The 16959-nt window shown below is 44.2% G+C and overlaps 1 protein-coding gene across 4 annotated transcripts in view; it reads left to right on the top strand.

Moving 5' to 3' along the window:
- The window catches only part of grm7 (glutamate metabotropic receptor 7), a 397328-nt gene that overhangs the window by 246794 nt on the left and 133575 nt on the right, over positions 1 to 16959 (top strand). The window lies entirely within an intron of this gene.

Here is a 16959-nt window from a genome sequence, read left to right as displayed (position 1 = left end):
TGTGAGAGGTGTGAGATTGTTCAACCAAAACAACCTCAGAGAAAGACAGTATCTTTTTTTTATATAACAAACAATGTTTTTTGGTTCTGTACTTAATTCTTTGACATTAAAAAATCATTATTCGCCATCTCAAAGTCTAGAGTGTTCACAATCTCAGCCTACTGATCCCCAGTAATACCTAAGCCCCATAATGAGACACCTAGGTAATAAACCGCCTGCAGTGTTAGCAGGCTGAGAGGTCAGTGGTAGTGATATAATGGCTGTATCTTCAGAAACTGCTGTACCAAATCAAATCAAATGTATTTATAAAGCCCTTTTTACTTTAGCAGATGTCACAAAGTGCTGGACAGAAACCCACTAAACAACCCAAACAGCAAGCAATGCAGATGCAGAATCACAGTTGCTAGGAAAAACGCCCTAGAAAGGCAGGGACCTAGGAAGAATCTTAGAGAGGAACCAGGCTCTGAGGGGTGGCCAGTCCTCTTCTGGCTGTGCCGGGTAGAGAGGAAACAGGATCTGAAGGGTGGCCAGTCCTTTTCTGGCTGTTGCCAGGTGTACTGTAACGGTTTTCGTTCTCCTCTTTTGAGGAGGAGTAGGAAGGATCGGACCAATGCGCAGCGTGGTAAGTGTCCATAATATAATTTTAATGTAATATAACTGAACACAGAAAACATAAGAATAAGAGAATAAATGGAAATCGACACAGTCCCCGTATGGAGCAAACACAGACAATAATCACCCACAACCAGCATGGGGAAAACAGGCTACCTAAGTATGATTCTCAATCAGGGACAACGATCGACAGCTGCCTCTGATTGAGAACCAAACCAGGCCAAACACAGAAATACAACATAGAAAAAAGAACATAGACAACCCACCCCAAATCACGCCCTGACCAAACTAACGCAAAGACATAATAAAGGAACTAAGGTCAGAACGTGACATGTACCCTTTTTCAGTTAACAAACACAATTGATTAATTATGAAAATAGTTTTAACTATCTTCATATGCTAATCCTCCAAATGAAGCGTAATCTCTTAGAAGTATGTTGAATAACTGTAGTGGTTAATTATGAAACTAGCGAACAAAAATAACAACATTTTGATCACCTTGAAAGATCCACAACACAGTGTGCAAACAATAACCCAACTCAGGAGCATATACGCTGAAATACCTTTTTTTTTTGTTTATATGAAACATGATTAACATCTAGCTACATGTAGGTTTTCTAATTCTCCACACCAAGACTTCCTAATAACTTATCCCCTATGACAGGCCGTTTAGGCCTCCAGTGTGAGCTATCAGTAGTAGTGAATGCTGTACCTTTTAATAACATACACAATGATCAGAGTCATAGTGCATTAACATGAACACATGATTACCAATCTCTAGTTATTACCTATCCGAATATATAATGAGACACCAAGGTAAAAAGGCCACATCTGGTGTGATGGTATAAAAGTGTCACTGTTAGCAGTAGCTCAGATCTCTAACCCTGCTCTGGCTGTGGTTCCCCTCTCCCTATCTAGGTGGAACATGCTTTTGTAGTCTAGCCCTTTCGCCTGGAGACAGCCAGGCAGCCAGCTAGGCATGCAGGCAGGCAGGCAGTGAGCTGTGTGAGGCCAATTTGCAAACATCAAGGAACAGAGTGGGACGACAGTACGGGAAGCACATGCTGCTGTTGTAAGGATTACATTATGCTGCAGGGGCAATATGGGTCCTGGGATTCTGATAGGGTAGGAGAGATCAGTGTCTGGTGTTTCCAGTGAGGAGGAGAGATCAGAGTCTGGTGTTTCCAGTGAGGAGGAGAGATATGAGTCTGGTGTTTCCAGTGAGGAGAGATCAGAGTCTGGTGTTTCCTGTGTAGGACGAGAGATCAGAGTCTGGTGTTTCCAGTGAGGAGGAGAGATCAGAGTCTGGTGTTTCCAGTGAGGAGGAGAGATATGAGTCTGGTGTTTCCTGTGTAGGAGGAGAGATTAGAGTCTGGTGTTTCCTGTGTAGGAGGAGAGATCAGAGTCTGGTGTTTCCTGTGTAGGAGGAGAGATCAGAGTCGGGTGTTTCCTGTGTAGGAGGAGAGATCAGAGTCTGGTGTTTCCAGTGTAGGAGGAGAGATCAGAGTCTGGTGTTTCCAGTGAGGAAGATAGATCAGAGTCAGGTGTTTCCAGTGAGGATGAGAGATCAGTGTCTGGTGTTTCCAGTGTAGGAGGGGAGATCAGAGTCTGGTGTTTCCAGTGTAGGAGGAGAGATCAGAGTCTGGTGTCTCCAGTGAGGAGGATAGATCAGAGTATGGTGTTTCCAGTGAGGAGGAGAGATCAGAGTCTGGTGTTTCCAGTGTAGGAGGAGAGATCAGAGTCTGGTGTTTCCAGTGAGGAGGAGAGATCAGAGTCTGGTGTTTCCAGTGAGGAGGAGAGATCAGAGTCTGGTGTTTCCAGTGAGGAGGAGAGATCGGAGTCTGGTGTTTCCAGTGAGGAGGAGAGATCAGAGTCTGGTGTTTCCAGTGAGGATGAGAGATCAGAGTCTGGTGTTTCCAGTGAGGAGGAGAGATCAGTGGCTGGTGTTTCCAGTGAGGAGGAGAGATCAGAGTCTGGTGTTTCCAGTGAGGATGAGAGATCAGAGTCTGGTGTTTCCAGTGAGGATGAGAGATCAGTGGCTGGTGTTTCCAGTGAGGAGGATAGATCAGAGTATGGTGTTTCCTGTGTAGGAGGGGAGATCAGAGTCTGGTGTTTCCAGTGTAGGAGGAGAGATCAGAGTTGGGTGTTTCCATTGAGTAGGGGAGATCAGAGTCTGGTGTTTCCAGTGTAGGAGGGGAGATCAGAGTCGGGTGTTTCCAGTGTAGGAGGAGAGATCAGAGACTGGTGTTTCCAGTGAGGATGAGAGATCAGAGTCTGGTGTTGGTTATCCATTATAATACTGCTATACATGACTAGCCATTATAATACTGCTATACCTGGTTACCCATCATAATACTGCTATACATGACTAGCCATTATAATACTGCTATACCTGGTTACTCATTATAATACTGCTATACATGACTAGACATTATAATACTGCTATACCTGGTTACCCATTATAATACTGCTATACCTGGTTACCCATTATAATACTGCTATACATGACTAGTTATTACTGTAACGTTCTGAGTGTAGTGGGTGAGAAGTCAGGCGCAGGAAGCAGAGAGTTCAGGGGAGTGCTATTTTAATGCACCACAACGGTGAACATAAGCCAACCCCACGAAAACACAGGGCGTAAACAAAACAAACGCCCCAAACAGGGGGACTTAAACGGTCCAGAAAAGACCCACGAAATGGGAAAGCACGTAACTCACAGACGTGCACACAAGTTTACACAACACAGAAGGTCACAATAATTAATCCCGCACAAGGAACCAGGCGGGCCGGCTGACTAAATAAAGCCTCACTAATTATACAGAATTCAAAACAGGTGCACTCAATGAACACATAAGGGAGGGGGAGGAAATAATCAGTGGCAGCTAGTAGGCCGGCGACGACGACCGCCGAGCGCCACCCGAACGGGAAGGGGAGCCACCTTCGGTCGGAGTCGTGACAATTACAATACTGCTATACATGACTAGTCATTATAATATTGCTATACATGACTAGTCATTATAATGCTGCTATACCTGGTTACCCATTATAATACTGCTATACCTGGTTACCCATTATAATACTGCTATACCTGGTTACCCATTATAATACTGCTATACCTGGTTACCCATTATAATACTGCTATACCTGGTTACCCATTATAATACTGCTATACATGACTAGTCATTATAATACTGCTATACATGACTAGTCATTATAATACTGCTATACCTGGTTACCCATTATAATACTGCTATACCTGGTTAGACATTATAATACTGCTATACCTGGTTAGACATTATAATACTGCTATACCTGTTTAGACATTATACTACTGCTATACCTGGTTAGCCATTATAATACTGCTATACCTGTTTAGACATTATAATACTGCTATACCTGGTTACTCATTATAATACTGCTATACCTGGTTACCCATTATAATACTGCTATACCTGGTTACCCATTATAATACTGCTATACCTGGTTACCCATTGTAATACTGCTATACATGACTAGTCATTATAATACTGCTATACCTGGTTAGCCATTATAATACTACTATACCTGGTTAGCCATTATAATACTGCTATACCTGGTTAGACATTATAATACTGCTATACCTGGTTAGCCATTATAATACTGCTATACCTGGTTAGCCATTATAATACTGCTATACATGACTAGCCATTATAATACTGCTATACCTGGTTAGACATTATAATACTGCTATACCTGGTTAGACATTATAATACTGCTATACCTGGTTAGCCATTATATTACTGCTATACCTGTTTAGACATTATAATAATGCTATACCTGGTTACCCATTATAATACTGCTATACATGACTAGTCATTATAATACTGCTATACCTGTTTAGACATTATAATAATGATATAATAATAATAATAATAATAATATAATAATAATAATATAATAATACCTGGTTAATCATCATAATACTGCTATACCTGGTTAGACATTATAATACTGCTATACCTGGTTACCCATTATAATACTGCTATACATGACTAGTTATTACTGTAACGTTCTGAGTGTAGTGGGTGAGAAGTCAGGCGCAGGAAGCAGAGAGTTCAGGGGAGTGCTATTTTAATGCACCACAACGGTGAACATAAGCCAACCCCACGAAAACACAGGGCGTAAACAAAACAAACGCCCCAAACAGGGGGACTTAAACGGTCCAGAAAAGACCCACGAAATGGGAAAGCACGTAACTCACAGACGTGCACACAAGTTTACACAACACAGAAGGTCACAATAATTAATCCCGCACAAGGAACCAGGCGGGCCGGCTGACTAAATAAAGCCTCACTAATTATACAGAATTCAAAACAGGTGCACTCAATGAACACATAAGGGAGGGGGAGGAAATAATCAGTGGCAGCTAGTAGGCCGGCGACGACGACCGCCGAGCGCCACCCGAACGGGAAGGGGAGCCACCTTCGGTCGGAGTCGTGACAGTACCCCCCCCTTGACGCGCGGCTCCCGCAGCGCGCCGACACCGGCCTCGAGGTCGACCCGGAGGACGAGGCGCAGGGCGCTCCGGATGGAGGCGATGGAAATCCCTCAACATTGACGGATCCAAAATGTCCCCCACCGGTACCCAGCACCTCTCCTCCGGACCGTACCCCTCCCAGTCCACGAGGTACTGCAGGCCCCTCACCCGGCGTCTCGAGTCCAGAATGGCCCGTATCGTATACGCCGGGGACCCCTCGATGTCCAGAGGGGGAGGAGGGACCTCCGGCACCTCACCGTCCTGTAGGGGACCAGCTACCACCGGCCTGAGGAGAGACACATGAAACGAGGGGTTAATACGATAATAGGAAGGGAGTTGTAATCGATAACACACCTCGTTTATTCTCCTCAGGACTTTGAAAGGCCCTACACACTGCGGCCCAAGCTTCCGGCAGGGCAAGCGGAGGGGCAGGTTTCGGGTCGAGAGCCAGACCCTGTCCCCCGGTACAAACACGGGGGCCTCACTGCGGTGGCGGTCAGCACTCCTTTTCTGCCGTCCACTAGCTTGTTGAAGGGATTCCCGGACGGCCCTCCAGGTCTCTTTGGAGCGCTGCACCCATTCCTCCACCGCAGGAGCCTCGGTCTGGCTCGGATGCCACGGTGCCAGGACCGGCTGGTACCCCAACACACACTGAAAAGGGGACACATTAGTAGAGGAGTGGCGTAGTGAGTTCTGGGCCATTTCGGCCCAGGGGATGTACCTCGCCCACTCCCCTGGCCGGTCCTGGCAGTACGACCGCAGAAACCTACCCACCTCCTGGTTTACTCTCTCCACCTGCCCATTACTTTCGGGGTGATAACCGGAGGTCAGGCTGACCGAGACCCCCAGACGCTCCATGAACGCCCTCCATACTCGGGACGTGAACTGGGGGCCCCGATCAGAAACGATGTCCTCCGGCACCCCGTAGTGCCGGAAGACGTTGGTGAATAATGCCTCCGCAGTCTGTAGGGCTGTAGGGATACCGGGCAACGGGAGGAGACGGCAGGACTTAGAGAACCGATCCACAATCACCAGAACCGTGGTGTTCCCCTGAGACGGGGGAAGATCGGTCAGGAAGTCTACGGATAGATGTGACCATGGCCGTTGTGGAACGGGGAGGGGTTGTAACTTCCCTCTAGGAAGGTGCCTAGGAGCCTTACTCTAGGCGCATACTGAACAGGAGGAGACATAAACCTTAACGTCCCTAGCCAAGGTAGGCCACCAATACCTCCCCCGAAGGCTTCCTATTGTCCTCCTCACCCCAGGGTGACCCGAGGAGGGTAGGACGTGAGCCCACCGAATCAGTTGGTCCCGAACACCAAGCGGCACGTACTTCTGCCCCGCCGGACACTGAGGAGGCGCGGGTTCAGCCCGTAACGCCCGCTCGATGTCCGAGTCCACCTCCCATACCACCGGTGCTATCAGCTTTGAGGCGGGAAGGATGGGAGTAGGTTCGGTGGACCTATCCTCTGTGTCGTAAAGGCGGGACAGTGCATCCGCTTTCACGTTCTGGGAGCCCGGTCTATACGATAAAGTGAACCGGAATCGGGTAAAAAATATGGCCCACCTTGCCTGACGCGGGTTCAGTCTCCTAGCTGCCCGAATATACTCCAGATTTTGGTGGTCGGTCCAGATGAGAAAGGGGTGCTTAGCCCCCTCAAGCCAGTGTCTCCACACCTTCAGAGCCCTGACCACCGCTAACAACTCCCGGTCACCCACATCATAGTTACGCTCCGCTGGGCTGAGCTTCCTCGAGAAGAAAGCGCAGGGGCGGAGTTTTGGTGGCGTACCCGAGCGCTGTGATAGCACGGCACCCACCCCAGCCTCGGACGCATCCACCTCCACTATGAATGCTAGAGAGGGGAAAAATTTAAGGAAAAAAATCAAGACAAACATGTGACCAACAGGGGGTTCTGGGTGAGTTTGGTGCTGACTCACCTGGGGTGATCGAGAAATGTTCCGCCTGCCATCTCGACTCCCAGACGGACCCCCCCAGCACCGATCGGCCGTGTGTCCTCTCCGACCACAGCTGGTGCAGAGGGAGCCTCCTCCTCCGGTACCCCTCGGCACAGTCCCTCCCAACTCCATCGGAACGGGAGTGACGGTGCTGGGTGGTGGAACACACAGGACCCTCTCCGAACGCCCGCGGGCAGCCAGCAGATTGTCCAGTCGGATGGACATGTCAATTAGCTCATCCAGGGAAAGAGCGGTGTCCCGACACGCTAGCTCCCTGCGGACGTCCTCCCGGAGACTACACCGGTAATGGTCGATAAGAGCCCTGTCGTTCCACCCAGATCCTGCTGCCAAGGTCCGGAACTCCAACGCGTAATCCTGGGCGCTCCTCTTCTCCTGCCGGAGATGGAATAGTCGCTCTCCCGCTGCTCGGCCATCTGGAGGGTGGTCAAACACTGCGCGGAAGCGGCGGGAAAACTCTGGGTAGTGCTCCTTCGCTGAGTCTGGGCCATTCCAGACTGCGTTCGCCCACTCCAGAGCACGACCCGTGAGACAGGAGATGAGGACACTCACCCTCTCCGCTCCCGAGGGAGTGGGTCTGACGGTGGCTAGGTACAGTTCCAGCTGGAGTAAGAACCCCTGGCACCCCGCCGCCGCTCCATCATAGACCCTCGGGAGCGTAAGACGGAGGGTGCTGGAGTCGGGAGATGGGGAGTCCTGAGGGGAGGGAGCCGAAGGTGGAGAGAGGAGACCACTTCTCTCCCATCGGTCCATTCTCTCCATCACTTGATCCATAGCCGTTCCGATCCGATGGAGAACGGTGGTATGATGTAGAACCCTTTCCTCCATCGATGGGAGGGGATTGGCTGTTGCTCCTGCTGACTCCATTCCTCAGGGTGCGGGATTCTGTAACGTTCTGAGTGTAGTGGGTGAGAAGTCAGGCGCAGGAAGCAGAGAGTTCAGGGGAGTGCTATTTTAATGCACCACAACGGTGAACATAAGCCAACCCCACGAAAACACAGGGCGTAAACAAAACAAACGCCCCAAACAGGGGGACTTAAACGGTCCAGAAAAGACCCACGAAATGGGAAAGCACGTAACTCACAGACGTGCACACAAGTTTACACAACACAGAAGGTCACAATAATTAATCCCGCACAAGGAACCAGGCGGGCCGGCTGACTAAATAAAGCCTCACTAATTATACAGAATTCAAAACAGGTGCACTCAATGAACACATAAGGGAGGGGGAGGAAATAATCAGTGGCAGCTAGTAGGCCGGCGACGACGACCGCCGAGCGCCACCCGAACGGGAAGGGGAGCCACCTTCGGTCGGAGTCGTGACAATTACAATACTGCTATACATGACTAGTCATTATAATATTGCTATACATGACTAGTCATTATAATGCTGCTATACCTGGTTACCCATTATAATACTGCTATACCTGGTTACCCATTATAATACTGCTATACCTGGTTACCCATTATAATACTGCTATACCTGGTTACCCATTATAATACTGCTATACCTGGTTACCCATTATAATACTGCTATACCTGGTTACCCATTATAATACTGCTATACCTGGTTACCCATTATAATACTGCTATACCTGGTTACCCATTATAATACTGCTATACATGACTAGTCATTATAATACTGCTATACATGACTAGTCATTATAATACTGCTATACCTGGTTACCCATTATAATACTGCTATACCTGGTTAGACATTATAATACTGCTATACCTGGTTAGACATTATAATACTGCTATACCTGTTTAGACATTATACTACTGCTATACCTGGTTAGCCATTATAATACTGCTATACCTGTTTAGACATTATAATACTGCTATACCTGGTTACTCATTATAATACTGCTATACCTGGTTACCCATTATAATACTGCTATACCTGGTTACCCATTATAATACTGCTATACCTGGTTACCCATTGTAATACTGCTATACATGACTAGTCATTATAATACTGCTATACCTGGTTAGCCATTATAATACTACTATACCTGGTTAGCCATTATAATACTGCTATACCTGGTTAGACATTATAATACTGCTATACCTGGTTAGCCATTATAATACTGCTATACCTGGTTAGCCATTATAATACTGCTATACATGACTAGCCATTATAATACTGCTATACCTGGTTAGACATTATAATACTGCTATACCTGGTTAGACATTATAATACTGCTATACCTGGTTAGCCATTATATTACTGCTATACCTGTTTAGACATTATAATAATGCTATACCTGGTTACCCATTATAATACTGCTATACATGACTAGTCATTATAATACTGCTATACCTGTTTAGACATTATAATAATGATATAATAATAATAATAATAATAATAATAATATAATAATAATAATATAATAATACCTGGTTAATCATCATAATACTGCTATACCTGGTTAGACATTATAATACTGCTATACCTGGTTAGACATTATAATACTGCTATACCTGGTTAGCCATTATAATACTGCTATACCTGTTTAGACATTATAATAATGCTATACCTGGTTACCCATTATAATACTGCTATACATGACTAGTCATTATAACACTACTGTACCTGGTGATCCATTATAACACTACTTTACCTGGTGATCCATTATAACACTACTTTACCTGGTGATCCATTATAACACTACTTTACCTGGTGATCCATTATAACACTACTTTACCTGGTGATCCATTGTAACACTACTTTACCTGGTGATCCATTATAACACTACTTTACCTGGTGATCCATTATAACACTACTGTATCTGAGGAATTATAAGCCTGTTATTTATCTGTCCTGTCCTACATCAATTAGCAGCCCTCCTCCTCCTCTCTGTTGGACTGTTACTTGCTTGGCATGTTAGCTGCTGTAGCCACCTCCCTCTTTAACCAGACGTAATGCGATGATTAGCACAGGATTTAATAGGACAGTACCTTCCTCTCACCGTGTCTCCCTGTTTGTCTAATTTTGGTTGACTGACTCTCCATCTTCACAATACTCACCCTGCTACTGAAGCTCATTGCTGCCACAGAACAAACCGTTCATGCCCCCCCATTCTTTTTTGTCAGCAATACCCTTTCGTACATGTCTGACCAACAGTGGAAATAGATATATTATCGCTGACCTTAATCACCCCTACATTATTTGGCGGCTGCTAAACGTTTACGTACTGAACAGGGGTCAAAAGAAGGGAAGATAGCAGTTACTTCTCTCCTCCTCTCCATATTATCCTGGAAGCCAATCCCCATGCAATACAGTAATGGCTGAGTTTGATATTCAGTAAACAGTAAACATGGTATAAGTTGATGGTTTTGTGCCATTTTTGAGGTGTAATTACTGGAATGAGATATTAAGTGCAGCCAAAAAAACGTCATGCGCCCTAACACAATGTTTGGTGGTTTTACAAACACAATGTTTGGTGGTTTTACAGCCACAATGTTTGGTGGTTTTACAGCCACAATGTTTGGTGGTTTTACAAGCAGCTAAATAAATCCAGTTTCCGCATTTGAGAACACCAAATTCTAAGCAACGTAATCTTCTAATACATTGTTTCAGGAAGCTGCCCACAAAACACCGTTCACCTTAGGGGCATGTGCATTTTTGTTCACTGTGATAAAATAAATATCTGTTTGCTTCTGGCTGCACTTAATATCTCATTCCAGCAATTACACTCCAACAAATGGCACAAAACCATCAACTTATACAGTATACCATATAAACTAGTGTGAAGATTGATGAGGGAATAAAAAATAAAAAACATTTTTAGAATACCGCTGTAACATAAAAAAAGTGAAGGGGTCTGAATACTTTCCAAATGCCCCATAATGATAATGTAATGTATATTCCATGTAATGATTATAGGTGTATGTCATACCGTGATGATACGAGCCACAAAGTACCAATGCTAATTGTATGGTTGTGAGATTGTGTTTTCTTAGTGTTCATTTTGTTTTATTTTTTTTATTACGTGGAAACTCAGTTGCTAATTAATGTTGGAAGCTCTGTTGGGTATTTGCAAAAGATCAAAAGAAATCTGGAGCAGTAAGACATTACCATGGAGACATTTGGGTTGCACTGTTGCTACACTACCGTGTGTGTGTGTGTGTGTGTGTGTGTGCGTTTGTGTGTGTCAAAACAAAGCCAATGCTGGATACAGATCCAGCCTAGGGCAACCATTTTAACTACTCCAAATCTTTCAGTTATTTCTGACTCTGTTGTTGGTATCATATCTTTTCCGGTGAACTTTCACCATCTCAATGCTCAATGTGGTTAATTGTGTCTTCCTCTTTCACCATCTCAATGCTCAATGTGGTTAATTGTGTCTTCCTCTTTCACCATCTCAATGCTCAATGTGGTTAATTGTGTCTTCCTCTTTCACCATCTCAATGCTCAATGTGGTTAATTGTGTCTTCCTCTTTCACCATCTCAATGCTCAATGTGGTTAATTGTGTCTTCCTCTTTCACCATCTCAATGCTCAATGTGGTTAATTGTGTCTTCCTCTTTTTATTGTTTTACGAGTTGTCTCATTTATTTAATTTAACTTTAAAGTTGATTCTTTTACGCTCAGACTAAAAGTGTTAAAGTAAAAAAAAATCATAATAAGTCAGAGAATGAAAGTAGTATAAAAGTAGTATAAATTAAAACAGATTAAGTGAAATGCCACTTTCTGTCCGCTGAATCAGAAATAGTACCAAAATGTACAGAAGGAAGGAACTTTTCTCTACAGAGTCTTGTAAGATGATGTACTGTACATACCTTGAGCTAAGTAACGCAACAAACTGTTGTTTAGCTAGCTATTTTCCTAACAGAAGCCCTGTAAATATGTGACAAAATTAAGCAGTAGAAATTAGGATTGGGTCTAAATTGAATAATGACAGTGTAACAGTAAATGTAAATGAGAACTTGTTCTCAACTAGCCCACCTGGTTAAATAAAGGTGAAAAAAAAACATAAAAAAAAAAACAGGTAATTCAAATCTTTGAAGAAAGGAGATTAGATGTTGATGTTCAAACACACTTTAGGCTTCACCATTGTTGTTGTTATTATCATCATAGTGTAATCATTATTTTCCCCAATAAGTCTGCTCAATGTAAATTGGTTGTGATGTACTATTTCTCAAGGAAAATGTCAGTGTACAATATCAATAATCACTGCCATACATTGCATTTGAGATGCATGTGAATATGTGTCTCTGTGTGGTATCATTTAACCCCCTAAGGTTGATGTCTGCACTCCACTGAAATGTAATTAGCATAATAAATAAAAAAAATCGGATGCTTCTCAATCCACCAAATTCGCCAATGTTGCACTTCCTCATCTGTGGTGAAAGGTGACAGAGCTAGAGCGGTGTTTGTCAGACCATGAGACATCCCAAAAAAATCGCTCTTCTCACAAAATTGTCTGTAGCGTTGGAACAGCTTGGCTTACAATCTGTTATGACCCCCCTTTTCTCTGTTTTGCTGTACGACCCACAAGAGTCTTGGGACTTGTTTGAAGTCGGTGCAGCCGATCTGCCAACTTGTGTCTGTAGCTTCCAAACAGTTTGGGCTACACACTAGTATGACCCGTCTGTGTAAAGGTGAGACTGTCACGAACAATATATATGGAGTCTGTTTAGTGACAAAATAAGAGGTTTAAAACTAATATTTTCTGTTCTGTCTTATATCTCTCAGATATAGGATAGGCACTTCAGAACAAACTTACTACAGATTTTTTTTTTTTTTTTTTTGGGTGGGGGGGGATCTGTTGCTCCATGTACTGAATATGTTATTCAATATATTTGTATGGGCTAATAGCAGTGAAAGCCAAATACAATGATTCATCAAATCATAAAAATAAAATAAAAAAATGATACTATGCCTCAGGACTACCTGGCCTGATGACTCCTGGCTGTCCCCACCTGGTCATGCTGCTGCTACAGTTTCAACTGTTCTGCCTGCGGCTATGGAACCCTGATATGGGTTACCTTGTCCCGGATCTGCTGTTTTTGACTCCCCCCCTCTCTCTCTCTCTCTCTCTCTCTCTTTCCTTCTTCCCCCCTCTCTCTCTCTCTCTCTCTCTTTCCTTCTCCCCCCTCTCTCTCTCTCTCTCTCTCTCTTTCCTTCTCCCCCCTCTCTCTCTCTCTCTCTCTCTTTCCTTCTCCCCCCTCTCTCTCTCTCTCTCTTTCCTTCTCCCCCCTCTCTCTCTCTCTCTCTCTCTCTTTCCTTCTCCCCCCCTCTCTCTCTCTCTCTCTCTTTCCTTCTCCCCCCCCTTTCTCTCTCTCTCTCTCTCTCTCTTTCCTTCTCCCCCCCTCTCTCTCTCTCTCTCTCTCTCTTTCCTTCTCCCCCCTCTCTCTCTCTCTCTCTCTCTTTCCTTCTCCCCCCTCTTTCTCTCTCTCTCTCTCTTTCCTTCTCCCCCCTCTCTCTCTCTCTCTCTCTCTTTCCTTCTCCCCCCTCTCTCTCTCTCTCTCTCTCTCTCTTTCCTTCTCCCCCCCTCTCTCTCTCTCTCTCTTTCCTTCTCCCCCTCTCTCTCTCTCTCTCTCTCTCTTTCCTTCTCCCCCTCTCTCTCTCTCTCTCTCTCTCTCTCTTTCCTTCTCCCCCCCCTCTCTCTCTCTCTCTCTCTCTCTCTCTTTCCTTCTCCCCCTCTCTCTCTCTCTCTCTCTTTCCTTCTCCCCCCTCTCACTCTCTCTCTCTCTCTTTCCTTCTCCCCCTCTTTCTCTCTCTCTCTCTTTCCCTCTCCCCCCATCTCTCTCTCTCTCTCTCTCTCTCTTTCCTTCTCCCCCCCTCTCTCTCTCTCTCTCTCTCTTTCCTTCTCCCCCCTCTCTCTCTCTCTCTCTCTATTTCCTTCTCCCCCCCCTCTCTCCATCTCTCTCTCTTTCCTTCTCCCCCCCTCTCTCTCTCTCTCTCTCTCTTTCCTTCACCCCCCTCTCTCTCTCTCTCTCTCTCTTTCCTTCTCCCCCCTCTCTCTCTCTCGCTTTCCTTTCTCCCCCCTCTCTCTCTCTCTCTCTCGCTCTCTTTCCTTCTCCCCCCTCTCTCTCTCTCTCTCTTTCCTTCTCCCCCCCTCTCTCTCTCTCTCTCTCTTTCCTTCTCCCCCCCTCTCTCTCTCTCTCTCTCTCTTTCCTTCTCCCCCCCTCTCTCTCTCTCTCTCTCTCTCTATCTTTTTCCCTGACGCAACCTGGTGTCTCGACTTCTGAATGTTTGGCTATGAAAAGCCAAATTGCATTTACTCCTGAGGTACTGATCTGTTGCAACCCTCTACAACAACTGTGATTATTATTTGACCCTGCTGGTCATCTATGAACATTTGAACATCTTGAAGAACAATCTGGCCTTAATGGCCATGTGCTCTTATAATCTCCACCCGGAACAGCCGGACTGGCCACCCCTCAGAGCCTGGTTCCTCTTTAGGTTTCTTCCTACTGTAGGTTCCCGTAATTCTAGGGAGTTTTTCCTAGCCGTGGTGCTTCTACACCTGCATTGGTTGCTGTTTGTGGTTTTAGGCTGGGTTTCTGTACAGCACCTTGTGACATCTACTGATGTAAAAAGGGCTTTATAAATGCATTTGATTGATTGAGTAGTACTCCTCTCCCCAGGCTTTGACAGGGCTTCTACTCTTATGGGTTAAGGTAAAATGTTTGGAATAGTACACAGTGGTTTTGGCTTTCGTTGTAATTCTCCCAAAGTCTCCAAGGTGATGAAATAAATTCAGAGAACGTAGAGAGCAGACCCCTCCAATGAAATGCAACTGTTCAAGATAAAGCAGCTATTCAAATGTCCAGACAAGCCTCTGTGTAATTCCATGAGTCCACTTGATCATGATAATGTGAAGCCTTAGTAAAGAGCAGAATGTAAACAGAATGTCCAATTCATGTAAACATCATAATACAACCAAACTGTCAATTTCCTCAAAATCAGTCTTCTCAAGAAAACATCTGAGTCCGAACGATTTAACCTTCAAGCTATTATTACCACTCTATGGACCCCCCACAAGTGTCAGTGGACTCTATGTGCTTGGTAACTTGGTAACGTCTATGTGCTTGGCAACTTGGTAAAGTCTATGTGCTTGGTAACTTGGTAAAGTCTATGTGCTAGGTAACTTGGTAAAGTCTATGTGCTTGGTAACTTGGTAATGTCTATGTGCTTGGTAACTTGGTAACGTCTATGTGCTTGGTAACTTGGTAACGTCTATGTGCTTGGTAACTTGGTAACGTCTATGTGCTTGGTAACTTGGTAACGTCTATGTGCTTGGTAACTTGGTAACGTTTATGTGCTTGGTAACTTGGTAACGTTAATGTGCTTGGTAACTTGGTAAAGTCTATGTGGTAACGTCTATGTGCCTGGTAACTTGGTAACGTCTATGTGCTTGGTAACTTGGTAAAGTCTATGTGGTAACGTCTATGTGTTTGGTAACTTGGTAACGTCTATGTGCTTGCTAACTTGGTAAAGTCTATGTGCTTGGTAACTTGGTAACTTCTGTCTGTAGCGTCCGAACTATTTGGGCTGCAAACTAATGTGACCCCACTGTGGAAGGGGGAGATTATCACGATTTTCTATTTTTCTCTATGACCCAACAAGTGTCATGGGACCAAAAAAATGAATGGCAAGATGAAGATAGTTTTGTGCCTACTCCCCAAAAATGGTTTAATGTGTGTAAAAAAACATATATATATATTTCCTGGGCTTTCTTATATTTCCTAGATATAGGACAAACACTTCAACATCTTGTTTCATATTATACACCGTCATTTTTTGCCATTTATGAATGTGTTATTCAATGCATTTCTCTGGGCTATAGTAGTAAAGTTCAAATTCAATACATTATTAAAAAAAAATATATATTTTATAGGATTTTTGGATACCTAACATGGTCCTAAAATTCAAAATCAAATAGCTAAATGATCTATAATATGACCATCTTAAAACAATTCCACATGTCAGTTTAGAACCCCCCCACCCCCAGATAGTATTTGCTCATATTTACATTTTTTTTTACAAACTTTGAACTAAAACAACCTTATATTTTGGATCCTGATAGAATAAGATTTGAACTAAGCTCATCAGGCATTTACAAGTTATATTCTTCAAGAATCAATGGGTTCGCATTATTCATTTATACGGATGTAGAAATTGCAGATTGCCCCTACAATGCAATTTTATAGTAATGTCCCATATTTACCCAGTTATTAAGCAGAAGTCGTTTCGTAACTAGCGTCCCATCTCGACAACAGCCAGTGAAAGTGCAGGGTACCAAATTCAAAACAACAGAAATCCCATAATTACAATTCCTCAAACATACAAGTATTATGCACAATTTTAAAGAACATCTTGTAAATCCAACCACAGTGTCAGATTTCAAAAAGGCTTTACAGCGAAAGCACACTATGTGATTATGTTAGGTCAGCACCTGGCCACAGAAACCCATACAGCCATTTTCCAAACAAGGAGAGTGTCATAAAAGTCAGAAATAGCATTGAAATGAATCACTTACCTTTGATTATCTTCATCTGGTGGCACTCCCAGGTCTCCATGTTAGACAATAAATGTTAGTTTTGTTCGATAAAGTTAATCTTTATGTCCAAATACCTCCTTTTTGTTTGCGCGTTTTGTCGAGTAATCCAAATGCTCAAGTCCAGATGAAACGTACAATAAAAGTTAGTAGAAACATGCCAAATTATGTTTAAAATCAATCTTCCGGTTGTTTTTGCCATAAATAATAAATAATATTTCAATCGGACAAAAGCTTCGTCAATAGAAAAAGAGAAACAAGAAAGGCGCATTCCCGATCAGTCGCATGGTTGATGTCTGGCTGATGTCAATTTCCACTGGCCACTGATTGAAAGTGCTGTTTCTCC

The sequence above is a fragment of the Oncorhynchus mykiss genome, chromosome 7 (genome assembly GCF_057628025.1).
Source record: "Oncorhynchus mykiss isolate SJ-2025 chromosome 7, ASM5762802v1, whole genome shotgun sequence".
Lineage (NCBI taxonomy): Eukaryota > Metazoa > Chordata > Actinopteri > Salmoniformes > Salmonidae > Oncorhynchus > Oncorhynchus mykiss.
This window is presented reverse-complemented; position numbering and strand designations above follow the sequence as displayed.